The sequence below is a fragment of the Nycticebus coucang genome, chromosome 15 (genome assembly GCF_027406575.1).
Source record: "Nycticebus coucang isolate mNycCou1 chromosome 15, mNycCou1.pri, whole genome shotgun sequence".
Taxonomy (NCBI): Eukaryota; Metazoa; Chordata; class Mammalia; order Primates; family Lorisidae; genus Nycticebus; species Nycticebus coucang.
Genome location: NC_069794.1, coordinates 23,912,300 through 23,923,683, shown reverse-complemented (window position 1 = coordinate 23,923,683; position 11,384 = coordinate 23,912,300).

Here is an 11,384-nt window from a genome sequence, read left to right as displayed (position 1 = left end):
AAATTACATAAACTCTCCTGCCTTCAATTATCTCATCTGCAACATGAGAATAATGACAACTACCTCCTAAGTTTGCTCAGGGGTTAAGAGATGTCACTGTCAGGTGCATTGAATGTTGCTTGCCTCCAGTAAATGGCTAAGAAAGTCATCCCCGTCGCTGAGTACAACAAAGTCTGGCATTTTTTTTTTTTTTCCATCTTCCTGATACAAACTGGCTAAGAACAGTACCTTTGGCAATAATCCATTTTATATCATCTCCAGACATACAAATTAACCTTATAAATTTTATCTTCATTCTGAAGGCCTGATTTTAACTATTTTCCTTAACACCTTTGAGACTTTGAGTAAACAGTTATCGATCTGAGCTTCAGTTTATCCATTCTAAAAAATGGTGACAATAATCATGCCTAGCAAGATAAGTGTCATTGATTTTGAAAGTAAATTACAAATTTCGAAGTATGGCATAACTGTTTCATCTTATCATGCTCAGTTTTGGAAAACTATTGCCAGTAAAATATGCTTTGAATGAAAATGGAGTTTAAGAGGCAGATGCAGGGCGGCGCCTGTGGCTCAGTCGGTAAGGCGCCGGCCCCATATACCGAGGGTGGCGGGTTTAAACCCGGCCCCGGCCAAACTGCAACCAAAAAATAGCCGGGTGTTGTGGCGGGCGCCTGTAGTCCCAGCTACTCGGGAGGCTGAGGCAAGAGAATCGCTTAAGCCCAGGAGTTGGAGGTTGCTGTGAGCTGTGTGAGGCCACGGCACTCTACCCAGGGCCATAAAGTGAGACTCTGTCTCTACAAAAAAAAAAAAAGAGGCAGATGCAGTCAGACTTATCCGAAAATACTGAGAAAAATGTAATTATCTAATTAGCTGTCGAAGATAAATAAATAGATCTGTAGCTTCCACCCACCAATTATTGAGACAGACATCTGGTATTTTTCTAGTAGACTTAAATAAATACCATCTCTCTTTCTCTCTATATATATATATGCATATATATAAAATTATGAGCAGTGAAAGATTAATTCATCCAAAATGGTGTTATTAATCTGTCATACTATTTTTAAAGATGAATAAATGATTACTGGGCAAGAAGGACATGTATTTGAGCCTTACTCAACTTTGCACATTAGTCCTGAAGATCCCAAGTCACAAATGTATATGTTAATCTGTTTTATGTGTAATAATTAATATGGGTGTGTGATATTTTTATATTATTTCTACATAATTATTTGTTTTACATATAAAGTGATTTTATTAAATATGTATATATATCTTAGGTCACTGATGTATACATGAGTTTCATATCTTGTTTTTTACTATTTTACATCATTTTTTATTATAGACTAAGAACTTGGGAATTATACCTTCTTTTCTAAAAACTGATAAATCAAATTAGGTTAATGAATACATGTATTAATTAATAATATATCTTCATATATATTTTAAGTTGTAGTTTGCAAACTCTATCAACAGCTTCAAAACATAATTTCCAAGACACATGTTTACTGTGTAAGCCATGAAGATGAGATGATTGATGCAGGAATTTAATATAGAAATATCTCGTTAACATTTGTGAAAAATAATTATGTATTTACGATCATCTTATCAACTTGTATAATGTTTTTTATTAAACAAAAGTTGGATTTTCTGAGTTTTAGAATGGAGGATTACAAGCTGGAATCAAAAGTAGTTTATTTCTGATATATAAAATACACACCAAGAATCAAAGACATTTCAGGGAATAAACACCAGCTCAAGGTAAGAGTATAAAGGCAAACGAGATATCAAATAAAGAAAAGAAATGTAATTGGAGATGGCTTATAAAATTAGGTTACTTCATTTGTTAATTGCTTTTCCTTTTGAAAGGTCTTTTGAGAGAGTTTAATGTAATAGATATTCTAAGAAAAGCTACATTTCTTCTCCCATCCTCATATTTGATCATTAAGATTTCTAGAATCAAGGGAAATTTACTATATCACACTTTGAATCAGCCAAACTATGTGAATTATTTATGTTTAATAAAGAGCTCACATGTTGCTTTTCATAATAACTATCAAATTAAATAATTGCAAAACATGGTTAGGCATATATATTATACACTATTTACTTTCTGTTATTTTTCAATGATTTGTGTGGGATTTTTAGTGTAATAAATTAGCAAAAAGTAGAATAAATTATTTTGGAATTTACCATAACAGCTTTAACTGATACGTTGAGAGTATTGACCTTCCTCTAAAATTGTTAAACACAAGTCATTACTATAAAAAAGGAAATGCAGATGCTTACATTAATGTCTCCTAAGAAATAAAATCATCTCAAATAATAGTTAAGTGTTAACTACAAAATGCCTTTCAGGAAAATCTCTATTGTAATAAAAGCATTTTATGAAAAAATAAATATAAAATTGAAAATAACTTAATGCATCTATATGTTTAAGATAACTAGAAAATTTAGAGTATGCATTTAGTAACATACTTGCTTTTAATAATTCATCACCTCTAGAACTTAACCACCATGCTGTAGAGATAGGTGCTTTGTCATTTGTTGTAATTCAAGCCCATAGATTAGGACCCCTGAAGTCAATAATCAATGAATAGCAATTGAGATATGAATAGATAAGTCACATTCTGATTATTTCAAAATTGAACAATAATTAATAGAACATATAATCTGAACAAGTCACTATTAAGAAAATTATTTGCTAGCATTGATTAAAATTTAAATAAACCTGTTGTTATTTAGGAATATGCATAATATTTTATAAGATATTATTTTTAAATTTTTGCTATACATTGCAGTACATAGATAATAATTTGAAATCAAAACCAATATTTATTATTGACCTTAGGCATGGTTCCTCATTTTACATATTTCTATATTGGTTCTTGTTACTTCTCCAATTGCAGATAATGGACGATAGCATTAGTATTTTTATTGTGAAGCTGACTTCTCCACTTATTTGTGTCTTTTTGGGACAGGCATTTTGTACTCTCTAAATGGGAATGAATCTGAAGTTAGTGAGTTCTTTGAGCTGGAATTGTCCAAACAAAACAAATAGATAATTATGACTTAGAGATGCTTTAGTGAATATGAAATGGTACAGAACAGTGGCTTTGAATTTCTCTTCTGTAAATATCTAGACATTTCTTTTCTAGTTCCAGGGGTCCCCTTTGGGAATGAAGAAAGAGGCAAGCAGTTGGTGCTCTGGGGAACACAATTATGGTTTAAGCAGGACAAATTGTCTTTAACCACTTTATATGCTGGGTGTGCACAAAGGACTTCTGAAGAGTTTGGGGTTCTTCAAGCTCAATAGCCACTGCATTAAAGATCCTTGGAGGCCTTTTTTTTTAATTTTAAGGTTCCGTAATTCCATAAATGCACAAAATAAAAATGTATCTTTGGTTCATACATAATCTGTCATGTCTTTCCTCTTTTGAGTATATTCCCGTTTTTGTAGGAGGATTGTATTATATTAACCCCATCTTTTGAATCATTGGTTGATGGAGTGTGAATAAAAGCGAAATATGTTTATTTCACAAGGCAAGTGCAATTTAAGAAATAACACATTTTGTTGTAATCTTTCCCTGCCTCTACCATCCTGGAAACAACTGTTATCCTGAATCTGACTATGATGAGCCCAGCTCCTGCTGACCTAATGTGGATACAAAGCAAGGATAGGCCATCAGCGCACTGCCGCAAGTCCCGGGAAACTGCAGCTTGTGGTGGATATGTGGGGCACCCCAAGAAAGGAGAAAAGTGTCAAAAATGCTTAAAAACACTAGATCAAGCCATTCATTTAGTGGATACTAAAAGTCTTTTATTCCTATACTGATTAGGTGGAGATAAAAGTCCAAACCACAAGCTCACTTTAAGTTTGTTGGCAAATCACCAAAGTCCCAACAACCCACTTAAGTTTGAGCTTTTTGAAATAGAATTTCTGTCTTCACTATTATATGAAAAATTGCTTTATTAAAGACAACCAGCAATAACCTACCTGTTAAATACCTAAGCGTTGCTCAGTCCCTTCCTCCATTACTCCGTTGTTTGTATATGCCAATCCTCCGTGAAACAATCTCCTCTAGAATGTGAAGTTTCCCACCTAGTCCCTGTGCTCTGCTTTCCCTTCTTGTCCCTTTACCTTCCTGACTCAATGTAGAAGCTTCCCACACATTGTTTAAATTCAATTCTCTTCTTTATCTTCAATTATTCACTCACCACTACAAGATTTTAATGCAGTAATTCATTAAATTATTCTTGAATCATTATTTCCAGCCATGGCCCATCTCCACTTACATTTTTTCCTTTACGTTTGTACATGGAGATCCTTCTACTACCTCTAATTGTATTTCTCTTATGAGATGTTTTAAAACTCATGTATTCTAATTTTTTTTTTTTTTTTTTTTGCAGTTTTTGTCCGGGGCTGGGCTTGAACCCACCACCTCCAGTATGTGGGGCCGGCGCCTTACTCCTCTGAGCTACAGGCGCTGCCCTCTCATGTTCTTATTTTTTATTAATTTTAGAATGTTTCTTATAAAGAAAAACATTTCTTATAAATTATCACTGTTAAATTCTTTAATGCATATATTTTATAGTTAATTACATGCTCCCACATAGCTATAATACAGCAGTCTAAATCAGAAAAATTATTGGTGACACATTGTGACCACTTAATCTTCAGATTCTTCCCACGTACTGTCAGTTTCATTTATATTATTCTTTGTAGTACATTGATCGTAGTCAGAATCGTTCACTGATGACTCTTCACGCCCCTTCAATCTTGCAAGTTATCACTTTTTCTCTTTCACATCTTAACCCTTTTGCAGATGTCCAAATAATAATGATAATAATAATAATAATTTCATATAATGTTTCTCAACCTGAGTCTATCTGGTGTTTCCTCGTAATGTGACACAGGCTATCTATCTTTGTTAGGAATATAGTCTAAATTCTGCTGCATTCTCTTGGTATTTTATTATTTGGCCATGATTTTGATTTTTCTTAATACTGATGATAATTACTATTACAAATTGATTAAGTTTGTGCCCGATGGATTTCTCAATTTAATCTTTTAAATTAACAAATATTTTGTAAACAAGTATTTTGACAGTAAGTACCCAGCTGTCTTACAAATAAACTTGGTTTACTGAATAAACTGTACAATTTATTTGTTTTGTTTTTATTTACATCAGTATGGATTCATGGATTCCTATTTTATTCAGTGACCTACAGTCAGTTAATACCATTATCTATTTGGCCAGAGGGAGAACTTCTTCAAGTTGCTTCTCTAACATTCACTCACCTTGTGCCCTTTCCAACACCCAGTCCTCATGGCCTAGTAGAGACCTGCTAGTCACCTGCTTTCCTTGTCAGAGTGCTACTTAATAACTTTAGGACTGAGTTGTTTAGAAAAGTAAAAAATAGGAAAATTACAAGGCCAAGACAGATAAAAAAAGTTATTGCAATTATTATTAAATATGTAATTTTATTGTACATTGAAAATTAAGTATCATTTAAAAAGTTTTCTTGTTCTTTTACAAAATATTGGATTTGGAATGAGGGTTGTGGGGTTTCTGTATGGGTGTATGCATGTGCACTTTCTCCAAAAAGGAGTAATGTGTTATTGTTACAAATACTTTCTCAGTAAGAAAAATTCATCTCAATTTGAAGCTAGGAAAATACCATTGTGTATATAAAACTTGAAATATTAACCGTATAAAGTAAAACCTCTGTAAGTTGACCACCCACCAGGGCTGTAACAACTGGTCAACATTTGAAGGTGGTCAACGGAGGGAACTAGGCCCACTGTACTGGTATGTACATGTGGTTCATGTCCAGTCTATGAAAATGCTGTCAACTGAAGGAGACGGTCAATGTAGGGTGGTGGTCAGCTATGGAGGTTCTTTTTTTTATTTTTTCATTTATTTATTTTTTATTATTAAATCATAGTTGTGTACATTAATGCGATCATGGGGAACCCTACACTAGTTTTAAAGACTGCTTGACACACTTTCGTCACACTGGTTAACACTGGTTAACATAGCCTTCCTGGCATTTTCTTAGTTATTGTGTTAAGACATTATATTATACATTTACTAAGTTTCACATGTACCCTTGTAAGATGCACAGCAGGTGTAATCCCAACAATCACTCTCCCTCCACACATTCTCCCCCCTCACACTCCTCCCTCTCCCCCTTCTCTCTATTCTCAGGTTATAACTGGGTGAAATTTATGTGAAAGCCATAAATTAGTTTCATAGTAGGGCTGAGTACTTTTTCTTCCATTCTTGAGATACTTTACTAAGAAGAATATGTTCCAGCTCCATCCATGTAAACATGAAAGAGGTAAAGTCTCCATCTTTCTTTAAGGCTGCATAATATTCCATGGTGTACACATACCACAATTTATTCATCCATTCGTGGATCGATGGGCACCTGGGCTTCTTCCATGACTTAGCAATTATGAATTGGGCTTCAATAAACATTCTGGCACAAATATCTTTGTTATGATGTGATTTTTGGTCTTCTGGGTATATGCCTAGTAGAGGAATTATAGGATTGAATGGTAGATCGCTAAGTGTTTTCCAAACATTTTTCCAAAAGGAATGTATTAATTTACATTCCTACCAGCAGTGTAGAAGTGTTCCCTTTTCTCCACATCCACACCAACATCTCTGGTCTTGGGATTTTGCGATATGGGCTAATCTTACTGGAGTTAGATGGTATCTCAAGGTAGTTTTGATTTGCATTTCTGTGATGATTAAAGATGATGAGCATTTTTTCGTATGTCTGTAGGCCATGCGCCTGTCTTCTTCAGAGAAGTTTCTCTTCAAGCCCCTTGCTCAGCCTGTGATGGGATCACTTGTTCTTTTCTTGCTTATACATTTGAGTTCTCTGTGGATTCTGGTTATTAAACCTTTGTCGGAGACATAACCTGCAAATATCTTCTCCCATTCTGAGAGCTGTTTGCTTGCTTTACTTACTATGTGTGTGGCCATGTAGAAGCTTTTTAGTTTGATCAGGTCCCAGTACTGTATTTTGAAGCTGCTTCAATCGTCCAGGGGTTCCTCCTCATAAAATACTCACCCAGACCAATTTCATCAAGGGTTTTCCCTGCACTCTCTTCTAGTGTTTTTATAGTTTCATGTCTTCAGTTTAAATCTTTAATCCAGTGAGAGTCTATCTTAGTTAATGGTGAAAGGTGTGGGTCCACTTTCAGTCTTCTACAGGTTGCCAGCCAGTTCACCCAGCACCATTTGTTAAATAGGGAATCTTTTCCCCACTGAATGTTTTTAATTGGCTTGTCAAAGATCAAATAACAGTAAGTAGCTGGATTCATCTCTTGGTTCTCTATTCTGTTCCAGACATCTACTTCTCTGTTTTTGTGCCAGTACCATGCTGTTTTGATCACTATTGATTTATAGTATAGTCTGAGGTCTGGTGGCATGATTCCTGCTGCTTTGTTTTTATTTCTGATAATGTCTTGGCTATTCAAGGTTTTTTTTTCTGATTCCATATAAAGCGAAGTATTATTTTTTCAAGATCTTTAAAGTATGACAGAGGAGCTTTAATGGGATTGCATTAAACTTGTATATTGCTTTGGGTAGTATGGACATTTTAACAATGTTGATTCTTCCCAGCCATGAGCATGGTATGTTTTTCCATTTGTTAACATTTTCAGCTATTTTTTTCCTTAGATTTCATAGTTCTCTTTATAGAGATCTTTCACGTCCTTTGCTAGACAAACTCCCAAATATTTTATCTTCTTTGGCACTACTGTGAATGGAAGAGAGTCCTTAACTGTTTTTTCAGCTTGACTATTGTTGGTATATATAAAGGATACCAATTTATGAATGTTGATTTTGTAACCTGAGACGCTGCTGTATTCCTTGATCACTTCCAAGAGTTTTGTAGTAGAATCCCTGTTGTTTTCCAGATATACAATGATATCACCTGCGAAGAGTGAAAGTTTGATCTCTTCTGACCCTATATGGATACCCTTGATCACCTTTTCTTCCCTAATTGCAGTGGCTAAAACTTCCATTACAATATTAAAGAGCAGTGGAGACAATGGGCAGCCTTGTCTGATTCCTGATCTGAGGGGAAATGATTTCAGTTTAACTCCATTGAATACGATATTGTCTGTGGGTTTCCTGGAGAGGGCCTCTATCAGTTTAAGAAATGTCCCTTCTGTACCTATTTTCTTAAGTGTTCTGATCATGAAGGGATGCTGGATATTATCAAAAGCTTTTTCTGCATCAATTAAGAGAATCATATGGTTTTTGCTTTTTTAATTGTTTATGTGCTGAATTATATTTATAGATTTACGTATATTGAACCAGCCTTGAGACCCTGGGATAAAACTGACTTGGTCATGATGTATAATTTGTTTGATGTGTTTCTGGATTCTGTTTGTTAGGATCTTGTTGAATATTTTTGCATCTATATTCATTAGTGACATTGGTCTATAATTTTCTTTTCTTGTTGGGTCTTTTCCTGGTTTGGAGATCAGGGTGATGTTTGCTTCATAGAACGTGTTGGGTAGTCTTCCTTCTTTGTCTACATTTGGGAACAGGTTGAGTAATATAGGCACTAGTTCCTCTTTAAAGGTTTGGTAGAATTCTGACATGAAGCCATATGGTCCTGGGATTTTCTTTTTAGGGAGGTTTTGTATGGTTGATGCTATTTCAGAACTTGATATTGACCTGTTAAACATTTGCACTTGATTCTGGCTAAGTCTTGGAAGGTGACGTGCTTCCAAGTATTGGTCGATTTCTTTCAGATTTTCATATTTTTGAGAATAAAGTTTCTTGTAATATTCATTAAGGAGTTCTTGAATTTCTGAGGAGTCTGTTGTTATTTCGTCTTTGTTGTTTCTGATTGATCAGATTAGAGATTTTACTCTTTTTTTCCTGATTAGGTTGGCCAAAGGATTATCTATTTTATTGACCTTTTCAAAAAACAAACTTTTTGATTTATTGATCTGTTGTATAATTCTTTTGTTTTCAATTTCATTTAATTCTGCTCTAATTTTGGTTATTTCTTTTCTTCTACTGGGTTTGGGGTTGGAATGTTCTTCCTTTTACAGTTGCTTGAGATGTCCCATTAAGTTGTTAACTTCCTCTCTTTTCATTCTCTTGAGGAAGGCTTGCAGTGCTATAAATTTCCCTCTTAGGACTGCCTTTGCGGTATCCCAGAGGGTCTGACAATTCATGTCTTCATTGTTATTTTGTCCCCAAAATTTGGCAATTTTCTTCTTAATCTCATCTCTGACCCAGCTATCATGCAGCATAAGGTTATTTAACTTCCATGTTTTTGTATGAGTGTGTAGATTCCTGTTGTTACTGAGTTCAACTTTTATTCTATGATGGTCATAGAAAATGCAAAGAATAATTGCTATTTTTTTTAATTTACTGAGGTTAGACCTCCCAGAGGTTCTGATAGTTCGTGTCTTCATTGTTGTTTTTTCCAAAAAATTGGCGATTTCTTTCTTAATCTCATCTCTGACCCAGCTATCATTCAGCATAAGGTTATTTAACTTCCATGTTTTTGTATGAGTATGCACATTCCTGTTGTTACTCAGCTCAAGTTTTATTCCATGGTGGTCTGAGAAGATGCATGGAATAATTTCTTTTTTATTTATTTATTTATTTATTTTTTATTGTTGGGGATTTATTAAGGGTACAATAAGCCAGGTTACACTGATTGCAATTGTTAGGTAAAGTCCCTCTTGCAATCATGTCTTGCCCCCATAAAGTGTGACACACACCAAGGCCCCACTCCCCTCCCTCCGTCCCTCTTTCTGCTTCCCCCCCTCATAACCTTAATTGTCATTAATTGTCCTCATATCAAAATTGAGTACATAGGATTCATGCTTCTCCATTCTTGTGATGCTTTACTAAGAATAATGTCTTCCACTTCCATCCAGGTTAATACGAAGTATGTAAAGTCTCCATTTTTTTTAATAGCTGAATAGTATTCCATGGTATACATATACCACAGCTTGTTAATCCATTCCTGGGTTGGTGGGCATTTAGGCTGTTTCCACATTTTGGCGATTGTAAATTGAGCTGCAATAAACAGTCTAGTACAAGTGTCCTTATGATAAAAGGATTTTTTTTTCCTTCTGGGGAATAATTTCTATTCCTTTAAATTTACTGAGGTTAGACTTGTGACCTAAGATGTGATCGATTTTGGAGTATGTTCCGGGGGCTGATGAGAAGTATGTGTATTCAGTTTTGTTGGGATGAAACGTTCTGTAGATGTCTGCTAAACCCAAATGTTGAATGGTTATGTTTAAATCTAAAATTTCTTTGCACAGCTTCTTATTGGAGGATCTATCCAACACTGCCAAAGGAGTGTTGAAATCTCCAACTATTATGGAACTGGAGAAAACCAAGTTACTCATGTCTGTTAGAGTTTCTCTTATAAATTGAGGTGCATTCTGGTTGGATGCATAAATATTAATAATTGAAATTAACAAATATGAAGTGACCATTCTTATCCTTCCTTACTTTTGTTAGTTTAAAGCCTATTGTGTCTGCAAATAGAATTGCAACACCTGCTTTTTTCTGATTACCATTTGCCTGAAATATGGACAGCCATGCTTTCACCCTGAGTCTATATTTATCTTTTAAGGTAAGATGTGACTCTTGTATGCAGCAAATATCTGGCCTGAGTTTTTTGTCCAGTCAGCTAACCTGTGTCTCTTTAGATGACAGTTTAAGCTGCTCACATTAATCGAGAATATTGATAAATCTGGTAAAATTTTGGGTATCGAGTTTTTTGAAAGTCTAGGGGATATTTTTAATCCTTTCGCCACTGTGGAAGTTGGAGTTTGATCAAAAGTTTCTGAGTGAGTTTACTTTTGTGGTAGAGGATTGGACTGATCATTATGGAGGATAGGTCTGAGAATATCCTGAAGAGCTGGTTTGGTTATGGCAAATTTCTTCAACATATGAATGTCATTAAAGTATTTAATATCTCTTGGGGCGGTGCCTGTGGCTCAAGGAGTAGGGCGCCGGTCCCATATGCCAGAGGTGGCGGTTCAAACCCAGCCCTGGCCAAAAAAAAAAAAACACACACACACACACACACACACAAAAAAAAGTATTTAATATCTCCATCATAAATAAAACTCAGTTTAGGTGGATACAGGATCTGGGGTTGAAAGTTATTTTGCTTTAGGAGATTAAAAATCAATGACCACTCTCTTCTGTCTTGAAAAGTTTCAGCAGAGAGATCTGCAGTCATTCTAATATTCTTCCCTTTGTAGGTAATGGATTTCTTACGTCTGGCTGCTTTGAGAATTTTCTCCTTCATGTTAACCTTAGTGAAGTTAATTATGATATGCCTGAGGGATGTCTTATTGGGATTGAGTTGTG